This window comes from Pinus tabuliformis, chromosome 1_2, assembly GCF_031772625.1.
Source record: "Pinus tabuliformis cultivar Carrire ecotype Pingquan chromosome 1_2, CPIR1, whole genome shotgun sequence".
Taxonomy (NCBI): Eukaryota; Viridiplantae; Streptophyta; class Pinopsida; order Pinales; family Pinaceae; genus Pinus; species Pinus tabuliformis.
Genome location: NC_142298.1, coordinates 1,237,047,923 through 1,237,060,841, shown reverse-complemented (window position 1 = coordinate 1,237,060,841; position 12,919 = coordinate 1,237,047,923).

Sequence of the window (12,919 nt, the reverse complement as noted above, 5' to 3'; positions counted from 1 at the left end):
AAGGGAATCTTACGCACATTCAAGGGATGCATGCGCAGATGCAAGGCAGCACGCTGGAAATAGAGGCCTCAGAAGAACGGATGTAGCAGGTTCAACAAGCAGTAGCTTAGTGTGTTGCTGACATCAGTACCATTCGAGAGTAGTTGGAGGGACTCCGCGCCAAGATCGCCGCACTGACAGAGTGACTCAAGGGTGAGTCACGATGTTTATGTTGGGGACCTGTTGGGCATGGCATACCCCCACAACATGTTTTGGGGCTCAAAGCCCAAGTCTTGATTGATATTATTGTAAATCTCCATGAATTGCGAGCGCGAAGTGTATGTTAGAGTCATAGGGTTGTCGACCATAAGTGTTGAATGTAATGTCGACCTACACATGGTCCGCGGACCATGGGATTGTATAAATAGAGTGAAGATCTGAGTGTAAAATATAGTGAAGTGAGGAAGAACTTAGTATGAGATAGAAGCTAAGAGCAAGTGTGTAAGTGTGTTTTGGGTCGTAGTAGTAGGAAGAGGCTCTATAGCTGAGTGCACAGAGGCCTAATAGAGTCTGTAGCTGAGTCCATGGACCCCTGCAGCTGAGTGCGCAGGGTAGAATAGAGTTTGTAACCAGAAAAGAGATTATAAAGAAAAGTTTTGTTACCAATTCTATGCATATGTTCTGAGTATTACATGTTTGAGGTCATTTGCAGTTATACTGTTTATTTATTACGCGCACTTGTATGAATTGTGAATATTGTTAAGTATAACTGAAAGCATACAAATAAGCTAAGTTAGTCAACTAATATCGGGTTGCTAGTAAGGACTTGGGTAAGAACATTGTTCGGCCCCCGAGTAGGGCTGCGCAAAGGCAACATCTCAATCTGTGAGGTACGGGTAAGTGCGCATAGCAACGTGTGCGTAGGGTTGAACCCTAGACCACTTGAAAACATCAGACATCTCCAGGGTGTGGAAACCTGGTTCTAGCACCCTCCCATACTACTTTGTGTGAGACCTCAGTCCGCGCTTGATGGATTGTTGCCGAAAGGGCCAGTAGTAATGGGATTTGTTTGGCTAAATCACCTCTAAACTTGGGACAGGCCCCAACAAGCCAACACCAACATACCTCAGAGCCTACATGAATTATCCTGTCAGGAAAAGAAATCTTCAAAATCTCTCGATAGCCCATGGACATTGGATTAACTTCATGCAACCAACATTGAATATGTAATATTTATCCTTAGCAAGCCATACCAAACTATAATTCACACTCTTCGACCATGTATTTGTCATTATAACTTCCAAAATTCCCATGCAAGTCAACTTTTAGACCAAGTGTCCTTCCCTTAAGTTATGCACATTTTGTAACACGTACTCTACAAGCTCTTACAAGCTTGTTTTCATGGTTGTTTGAGCGTGGTGTACGAGTGGCCATGCATACTACCATTTGGAGGGTAACCTACCCCATTCATTTATATCACTGGCTCTCATCATGAGGTGAGGAGGAAAGCCCCTCACATGAACACCCTACGTGGGGAGATTAGGTGATAGAACATAACATGAATTTTCAAAGTAAATATTTTTTATTTTTAGAAATATTTTCTTCGAAATATTGTTATCAGTATGTAAGTAATTTATTATCTCTATGAGTAATAATTAGATGTATTTCACCATAAAATCTTATTTTCTCGCAAAATTTTATTGAAATACTTAACTAGCCTAAAGTCTTAAGACTAAAGTACTTAAAAAAATATTTTATTAAATTTTATCAACATCATTGAGCTTCAGTCACAATTAGTTGAAGAGTGATTTAATGCTAATCACTTATTAATGAATCACTAACTCCATGGATGCTTTGATGTAGACAACTTGATGCCTTGTCTCAAATGTAGATGACATGGTGGATTTTTAACTAACTATACAATTCAACTTGATTTCTATTGGTTGCGTGCATCATAATGATTTAACAATACTTTCACATTGTTTATATTTATTAATTTATTAATTATGATTCTATAGATTAAAATTAATTTAATATGTTTCAATATTATGGAGTTTATGAAATATCCAAATACCATCTAGAAATCAATTGATGCAATCATACTAATATGAGATGCAAGGATCTCAAAAATTGAGTGAGTGAAGTTGCACATTGACATTATAAGTACTTGGACATATTTCTTACATTAGTAAATAGATAGATTCATTTGTTGAGTGGATTGTGTTGTTGAGATGTTTTCTCAACAACAATCTTTTAGTTTATAAATTGTTGGATGTCATGAGCTCTATTTATATGACTTGTATTTTAGTTTTGAGGTGTAATATATGAATAGTTTTGAGTGAATCTGTGCACAATGTCAACTCCTCCAATTTCCTTTTTGTGTCTAAGAGCTTGTATGGACCCAACTCCCTCACAGAGGGCCCAAAAAGATGAAAAATAATATGAGGATTAATCCTTTATACATAGATCAGTGTAGGTGTGTTTGTTTGTGTACTAGCTCGGTGTGGAGCGTGCGTGAATTTCTTACAAAACTGTGTTGAGTGTTGAATGTTGTGCACATTTCCATGAATGATCTGTCGTGTTTTGGCTGCCTGGCTATAACATCTTCATAAGGTGGTGAAAGTTGTGAGAAAGAAAAAAAATATGAAGTCAAAATCCTTTTTTTTGTGTTTTTTTCATGTGTGTAGATGGAATCTTAGTGATGGATTTGGATGAATGGAGTGGTTATTGGGGTGAAGGAATTTGAGTGGACCTCTCCCAAATTTCCCAAGGAAAATAGGATGTTTGGGGCTCTTTTTCCAATTTTATCACCCTCTTATAGAACTTTCGGTTTCTCCTGTAGCATTTCAAGATAGTCTCTAGTAGCAGAATTGTTTTATCCATATCCCTCAAAAGTTAGAATGGATTGAACTGAAATTGTTTGAGAATTTTTCCATCATCCTTATGCACCTCCTCATAAAACATCTTGGCCAATGGATGCATGAATCTTGATAAAAAAATGAAAATGGTTCTAGGTGATGGAGGTTGATTTCTCAAAAAAGTGTGCACTAGAATTTGTTGAAATTACTTGAGCATGTTACCATCATCCATAGGCAACTCCCTAAGAAAAATTGCAGTCAACGGATGCACAATTTTTGAGATATGGTAAAAAAAAAATTGCCCTGTGTATTTTCCCCTCCTGTAGCAAAACATAACCCTCTTGTAGCATTTTAGGAAAGCGAGGAAAATGAATGGGAAATACTTAGAAATGATGGGTGGATGTTGTAAATGGATGAGGGTGATGGATTTACATGGCCTTGGTCTTGTTGGAGCATGTGGGCAAAGGAGGAGAAAGCCCTAGTTTGACTTTCTTTAACTAGGTTTTTTATCACTTTTTTTTCTTTTGGTGCTAAAATGTTCTTGTTGCTTGCAAAGGTTGGAGAGCACCTACATTCATCAGAGGGAGATACATGGGTAATTTTATTTTTTTCTTTTCCTTTTAATTATTCGTTTCTTTTTCTTTTTTCCCTAGACATACTAGCTACCTCAATGATATTTTCAACTAGTAGGTCTGCTTAGGTGCCTCAAAGGAGGTTTTCACATAGGATCTTTTCTTTCTCTCTTTTGTCTTTTATCCTTTTCCAACCCATTGAATGCCTCATGGAGGTTTCAAATCAATGAGCCAATATCAGGTGCCTCAAAGGAGGTTTTCACTTGAGATTTTATTTTTCCTCTTATTTTTTCATTTTTTCTTTCCTTTTTCTATCCTACTCTACATTTCTTTCAAGTATAGGAATACCTCCAATTGAGCCATGTGCACATAATGATGATAGATAGACTTATGTGTAAGCTCGAAATATATGCTTTGATATGTACCTGAATTTTAGAGACCAGATGCTTTGACTTTGATGATATCAAGCACTATTGAAGAAGAGAGTGATGCTCCATATTGTTAATTTTTTGGAACCAAAGCTTAATATAGCTTTGATGCCCTTGGTTCACATTCTCATTTGGATCATTCTTCATGCATTCTTCTACCATGAAATTCCAATCTTCCTCTTTTTGTTGATTATTCTCTTGAACACATGGAGGATCTGATGGTAAACATGAGGGAATTTTTCTCAATCTTTGATTCTGATGTCTACTCTTCGTCAAGTGCAGTGCATGATTCTTTGTCCTTCTCATTTGAATCTTCCTTTTTTGAATGTTTTCCTTCAATTACATTAAGAGAATATATTTTTGAAATACCCTTCCTGAGCTAAGATGAATACCATTTAGATCAATAGGATATGTTTGGAATTATTGTATCTTAGCATTATAAGTGGGTTGAGCTACCTCATTGTTTGGATTTGGAAATGGTGGTCCAAGTAGTTGAGTGGGAGTGGGCCTTTTATATGGATGTGGTTGAGGTTGTGGTTGTGGTGGAGCTAGATGGTAGGGATAGAATGGAGTTGGGTATGGAGGATATTAAGGAAAATATTGAGGATATTATGGATTTTCTCCATAAGGTCCTTGCTAACCTTGTTTCCAGGATTGTTTTTGGGGTTGAGTTGGCTAAGGTTTCCAAGGAAAGGGTGTGTTCTAATTAAATTGAGATGGATGTGCATAACCTTGAAATTGTGAATTAGGTTCTTTCATCATACCAAGTTGACTAGGCTTCCATGGTCCTCTTGGAGTTACATAACATAGTTGCTTTGGTGATTGAATTGCTCCATTGTCTTCTTCGTAAAATTCCTTCAACCTTGGTAATGATGGATAATGTTTAGTAGCATTTGATTTTGCATGGATAACACAAATATAAACATCTCCCTTTTTCTCATTTTTCATTCTTAACATTTATACTTGTTCACTTAGACTGCTACGAATTTACGTTCTAAACTCATCAAACAAATTTCCAAGTTCAACTTGACTTACCAATCTTGATGTTGATTTACTTACTCTCACCCTTCCTCTTGATTTTTTCTTGCATGTTTCACAAATTTCTTCAAATGGTAATTGGTATACATCACCTCTACTCATGAGGTCAAGGAGATCAATCCACTCATCTCTAATTGTTTTAAGTAAGATATTTTTAGTGTGTCAAATCCTAAATGATGCAATTTTTCCCTTTTAACATTATACATAAATCTCTCTATTAGAACCTCAAGGTTCTCATATTCTTTTTGAGTCATTCTAAATATTTGTTTAAAATCATTATCTTCATATTTTTCTAGAAATATCTTTTTCATATCTTTTGTATATCATTCCATGATCTTATTGAATTAGTCCCTAAACTTATGAACCATTTAAGAGATCTATCCTTTAATGTTTCCAAAAGCAATCTAAAATTTTGAGTGTTTAATAAGTAACCATAAGATCTACAAAGGATTTCAAAATCAAATAGAAAGGTTTCTAGATCCTCTGACCTCATACCATGGAAATTTGGAAGGAAAGATGGAGGGATGTTCTTCATATGAACACTGATATCAGTGTCTTGAATGGGAAATACAAGAGGATCTTCTTCATTGTCATCATCTCTATCCATTTATTCTACCTACTCTACCACCTCTTCTTTTCTACTTGCAAAAGTGGATGGTGATGTGGTTCTTACTGCACCACGTAATCAATTGGGGGGGTTGCTGGTTTTGGAGAAGTAAATTTTTTTGAATAAGAATGTTAATGCATTGCAATTTTTCTATCTTTCAAATGAAATATGCCTAATGATATTTTTTTTCTTATAGAAAGTAAAATAAGCGAACCAACTATGGGAGAAAATAGTGCATACTTTGATACATCCTCGGCAACGTCACCAAAAAGTGATGAGCCTTAGTATTGCAACAATAATGTTGTAACTCCCAAGGCTACCAACTTAAATTATCAACTCGGGATTCATACAAACTTAAGAGGTGTCAGCACTATATGTGCAACATGCAATGTGCCCTTCTTTTGTTGATGTGATGCAATGAAGTGAATGCCATGAAATCCAGGCCTAGACTAATTGCAGAAATGGAAATGTTACTCTATTTGTAGAAAGGAAACCTAATTACTTTTGCAGAGAGGAAATCCTAGTTACTTTTGCAAAAGAAAAGGCTATCCTACTTTGCATGAATGTAACTGTTCATCCTATTTGTAGAAATGTAAACATTAACCTATTTACAGAGTGTAAATGGTACATCAAAAGGAAGCCTAGCCTATGCAATAGAAATAACAATGTCGGAAATACAAACCCTAGATTAATATGTATGAAACAAAATAAAATCATTCTTCAATTACTATATTCAAGATATATTTTTTCAATAGAGTTCATAAGGCTCTTCATAAAGTAATCATGAAAATCATCATTATGCTCTTCAAGTCATTAACCTGTCCACTAATCCAAAATAAAGAGGTGAATTAAAATGGAGAAGTGGCAAGGTTTAAGAGGTTTTTGGTATTAATAGATCATAGTTTAAAGCCTATAGATCATTATTCAAGCCTAAGGGAAAAAAACCAAGTGTTTGGAGTAGATCTGGTTACGTTAACACGTGCTACACGAGGTGCTACATGAGGCCCTATTTTGCTACAAGAGCAAGATAACTTGTCGAATGACCAAGTAAATCAAATGAAAATGGGAAGGTAAAAATTTTGTTATTAAGTATGACGTTTTAGGGCTCCACTCCAAGTTGAATCACTCCAAAATACCCCTGTTAACATGTGCTAAAAAATAACAAAAGTCTACTACTCTAAAAACTTGAAATTCATTAGGGGAATTTTGAGGTCTAAAATAGGCCTCCTAAGGAAAATGTACAACCAAAATAAATTGTATAAGAACCAATAGGATTCAATATGATGATGTCAACCATGGGGGATGATTCACCATTTTGGAGTAAAAAGGTAAAACTGTTAAAAAATAATAAAATAATAAAACTACTTTTTCAACTCTTATTTTCAACTTTTGTCCCTAATGTTTTGCTCAAATTTTGACGGGGGGTACTCGTTGGATGCAAAACTTAATTCATCATCCAAGGAGTACCCATGTTACATACTTTCAATAGACCCTAATACATGAAAAATGAGAAATACATGAAAAAACGTGATTGCAATCACGCTTTTCATGTATTTCTTTTTTTTTCGTGTGGCAAGGTCCATCGAAAATATGCAACATGGGTACTACTTGGATGAGGAATCAAATTCTGCATCCCACGAGTGTTGCTGCTTGAAATTTGAATAAACCCATAAGGAGATAAGTTGAAAATACGAGTTGAATTTTTTTTTCCTTCTAAAATTTGATGATGTAATCTAATATTATTTTATTATTTCCACTATTATTTTATAATTTCCTTAGGAGACCCATTTTAGACCTCAAAACTCCCCTAATGCAAGAACTAGTGAGCTAGTTAACCTACCAAATTCCTAACCTAATCAAGTGAAAATTATATGGGGTAAATTTTATTATTAAATTTAAATTTTTTATGACCCAATACAAGTGGAATAAACTCAAATTAGGCTCATTAACACATTCTAAAAAATAGCAAAAAAATACTACTCTTTTGTTATAAGGGATTTCCATAAATTCTAGATTTGTGAACTAGTAGACCAACCTAGGTAGCTCAATGATGAATATGAATTTTCAAAGTTGTTCTAAGGATGCATCATTCTTGTGAATCTATAGATAACTTTCAAAACAACTTATTTCAATCATTTAACCAATGTAACCTAAAACAAAAGAAACATGAATAGGAAATGCAGAAATAAGAGATGGAAGTGAAAAAGACATTCAAAGGAAACACAGAAATTGTACAATAGGGTTTGAGGCTCTTGGGATGGCCAAGCCCAAGGAAAATCAGATTCCTATGAAGGAAACCAATATTTAGAAGCTAAAAATGACACCAAACTTCATTATTTGAATCCATCCAAGCACATCCCTGTTAGAAATGAAAGTGGAGTTCCTAAATAACAAGTTTTATCTAAAACAAGACTAAGAAATACATTCTTCTAGAGGAAAAGTCGAATTTTTACTTCTACAAATTGATGGGGAAACATTCTCCTTGAAAGGATGAAGCTTTCCCCTCCAAAATCCCTCAAATACTAGAGCTGTTTCCCAACACTAGGAATTTGCATTAAATGACAAGGAACACATTCCTAGGTTTTCTCAATCACCAGAGCTCCATAATTTGTCAATAATTTCATGATATTTTGTTAATTTATAATCCAATATTGATCCTCATGTAGTAGGGAGCAATTTCTTAGATTATATCATCCTCCAAATATTCATAATATGCCCAATATTCTCACAATATTCTACAAAAATAAATAATGTTAAGCACAAATATGCAATTATATCTAAACCTTCCTAATGAACATATTAAAGCTAAAAATATGTCATCTAATGCAAAAAAAGAGAGGTTTAATGTGTTGAAGGATGGTCATATGAGCCTTAATTTATGTTTAATTTGGAGGACCATCTGTTAGTATATGAAATGTTAATGAATGAATGACCTAATAGATAATAGTACAACTATTGTGAGGAGATATCGAAATGTGGATCATGGCTAGTAGGGGTCAATTCAAGCCCTTCTTCAAGTGTTTGCATTAGTACCCTTGTTTCTATGTTATTTATCATTTCTGGAAGTTTCATGAAGTTCTGAGCAATGGCTTGAGTCTTGGCCTTGAAAAAGTGGCATGGAATCTAGGGTCGCTGACATAGAATTGCCTGAAAAATGCCACAGTCTCATGGATTCCCTACTGTGGGAGAGACTAGAGGGTCCTAGTTGCATGCATGCCTTGTCATGGGAGCGATTTCTTTAGGGAAGTGAAGACATAAGTTTCCTCAAGGGTTGGTCACCTGGAAGGGTTGGTTGGCTCTTGAAGGTTCTGTAACATGTGTGGAAGGTTAGATTGGTCTTTTCATGTCAGTTCCACTTCCTTAACTATACTTGGGGAGTTGAATCATATCATAGTAACTCTTCATCACATGTTTACCCCAATGGACCAGTTAGCTTGGGTAAATGTGGGTGAAGGGTGTTACAATTTTAATGATGTATTATGTATTCCCAATCTTTCCTACAACATTCTATCAATATATCGAATCATTCATTGAAGTGTAGGTAAAATAGTAAAGAAAGAAATATTTCCCAATGATACATATAATAAGCTCAAGTACAATAAAATCAAACCAAGTTGAGTCTTAAAGAAGGTTTCTCATAATGCATATAAGTTGGAATTTCCAAATAACTTTAACGTTTTCCCAATATTCAATTTTATTGACTTGTATGAGTTTCATGAAGTAGAAGGGGATCCCAAATGTGTGGAAGAAACAATTTCCCACCTATCTATTTGAATAATTAGAGTAAGTTATAGTGAAGAGGATCAACATAAACACATGAAATAAGAAGTATTATGAGTATTTAGTGTATATAAGTAAAGGCTCTAAGGATGCATTGTGGATTTTGGAAGCCTATAATTGACATGCTTGCAAGGAAATTCCTCCTCTTTAAAAATTATATTTGCTTCCACATGAGCTAGAAGCTCATGTTTTTCTTATCATGGATATTTCATGCAAGAGTGTCTTTGACAAAAAGCAATAGGCATTGATCAATTTTACATAGTATCTTAGAGGATAAAATATGAATGTTGCAACACCGTTTTTGTTATTGTGTTTACATTCCACCATTTTTGTGACACTGTTGATGTTATGTTGTTGCGACACCACCTTGTTGTTATAATTTCTATGGTGTCATTATTTTTACAATGCCAAAACTCCATATTGATGCGACACCACCCTATTGTTACAATATTTTTTCACTCATGTTGTTGCAATGTTGTGACTCCACCATCGTTGTGACACTGTTGATGTTATGTTGTTGTGACACCACCTTGTTGTTACTATTTCTATGATGTTATTACTGTTACAATGCCAAAACTCCATATTAATGTGACAACACCCTATTGTTACAATATTGTTACACTCTTGTTGTTGCAATGTTGTGACTCCACCATTGTTGTGACACCATTACAACATTATAGATCATGACTTGTAATGATCTTATGTGTTTCAATGGAATTTTTGGTGAATTGATGGGCCACTTGTTCGAGGAAACAATGATTAGTTTTTGAACCACACAAGGAGACAATGATTAGCTAGGGATTCAAACCATCATCATTGTTCAATGTGTAATGGAATGTTGATTGGCCTAGGAAATGATTGAGAAAGTCAAACCACCATAACTATTTAGTTCCCAACTATCCTTTAACATCCAAGAGAAAATAATGGGAAAATGGGAGACAAGATTAGAAATAAGAAGAGCTCAAGAGGATGAAAACAAGAAGATCCCTTGAAGCTAGAAAAGGAGGATGGAATATAAGACCAGAGGAATAGTTGGGTGCATTTGGTGATGAAATATATGGTGTGTATGCAAAGGTATATGGCAGAGTAATATTATATTGTCATTGTAAAAAAAATGTTTTGTATGTGAATAAGAATGAAAATTTGATGTTGTCCCTTATTGTTTCTCCTGTAAAGTTTCTCAATTTCTCATTGCATTAGTTATTCTTTAATTTTTCTTACACTTATATACATGTATTTTTATGCTCTATGGATGGATATTGAGTTCCCATAGAGTTTGTGTATAGGTTCATAAAATCCCTTACATCAAGTGTGTATCCTTGATGAGGTTGGTGTTGCATTAAATGACACAAACCACCAACTTAGCTATCATTATTAAAGTGGTGAAGGCTCAAAGTAGGTTTTCATTTTCTCTATTTGAGAACTTGTTGAGGCAAAACTCTGTAGCTGATGATATTATGAACTACTCTATCACTTTGGCCATTGAGTAAAGAGATTTTGGAGCCTTATGAAGGCTATGGAGCGTCTTGGCAGTAAGAAATTTGGCTTGGGTTGAAGGTATGGAATTTTTCTTGTGTAGTTTTTGTTAGTATCATTGTAGCTATGATTTATTGTTAAATGCTTTAGATTGGCTTATGTTTGAGTAATGTGTCCTTTAAGTCTGATTCCCACATCGAAAGTAAGATGCTCACTTTTTTTTTTTAATCTCATCTTGACCTTGTAAGCAAACATTTTATATGTAAAATGATCGTACCTATGCTCTATCTCTGAAGATGCTTTGTGTTGGAACTTTAAAGGTATAATGGGTTGTTATGACTTTTTTTTGGCAGACAAAAAGAATCCTACAACAAATATATTCGTAATGGGTTGGGTATCTCCATTCATACATTTATTTCACTTTACATCACCTTTTTATTCATTTCTTGTTCAAAGGTTAATTATATACTCAGTGTATTGGGATTTTTTTGTTATGAATATGCATATTGAAAATCGAGATTGTCATATATATATATATATATATATATATATATATATATATATATATATATATATATATATATATATATATATATATATATATATATATATATATATATATATATATATATATACATATATATATATATACATATATGTATATATATATATATATATCTATATATATATACATATATATATATATATACATATATATATATATATATATACATATATATATATATATACATATATATATATATATACATATATATATATATATACATATACATATATAGATAGATAGATAGATAGATATATATATATATATATATATATATATATATATATATATATATATATATATATATACTATTGAAAACATGAAGCATGAAGAAAAAATATTTTAGAGATAAGACTTGTCTCTTTGAAGTCAAAAGCTTGAAGACCTAAAATCACAGATAAACTCAAAAATAAGTTGTGTAATAAGAACTTAGTTTCTTATCGTGGATCATTTTTTACATTACTTTTAATTCTCTTCAAGTAAGTTAATTGTCCATGAATTTGAGTCATGCTAAATTATATTCAGTGAATTGTTTGTGAAAGTTTACTCTCCTCTCTACATCTAATAAATCATTGCATATGTCATGGATGAGAATTTTAATAGGCTTATATTACATCTATTTAGATCATCTTTGTGAGCAAAGTTTTAAGAGAAAACAAGAAGGTACAAGGGAGAAGGCCACATGTTATTTGGAAACATGAAAGAAATGAAAGTATTCATTGTTGTATCCATTTGGATGTTAAGTTTCATGAACTTAATTAACTACTAAAAATAGGGACCTTATATTTTGGTGGAAAATAAGCCTTATAGATCCTTGTGCCGCAAAATTCCCCATTATAACCCCACCCCAACATAATGGACATTCCTGAATAACAACCTCAACTTATGCATGGTGGATGGGAGGACAACCTTGTTAGACCTCCATATGGAATTTTCAATTGGCTAACAAGGCCAAGAAACTTTCCTATGCCACCTTCTATTTTTCCTATGGTTACTTTAGCTACTTCATTTTCTAAGCCACCTCCTAATGTTGAAAGGAATCCTCTCCTTGAAGCCCCATTACTAGAAAAAGCAAAAGAGAAGAAGTCTATTGATAAACTCCCAAGCATAATGTTATCCCGATCAACTTTAGTGTATTCAAAGTCGTACATATAGAAAATAGGAGATGTTGGAAAGGGAGATTTTTTTTTTTGGATATGCCTTAAGGGTAGTACTTGCCATTTTTGAAACACTTAAGATTTTAAATTTTGGCTAGTAGTGTTGATATGGTATATAAGTTTGGAAAATTTAAAGTACCATAGTTTTTAAATTTTGATATAAAAGGAGATATACATAGAATATTTATGGTGTTGTGTTTGATTATGATATTGTGTTTTATGAATATTTTTATTGGGAGTCATAAAGAATATAGTTTTATTATGATATAAATATCATAAGTTGAGTCTAGTGGGACACCATGTCTTACGTTTAGTTAAAGTTCTAAAAATATTCCCTTGAGATTTTAAATGTATTAATCATATTCTCCATTGACAATTTGAGAATCAAAATATAATAATAATAATAATAATAATAATAAATGAAAACAATTGAACTGAATAAATGTTTGATTAAAGTGC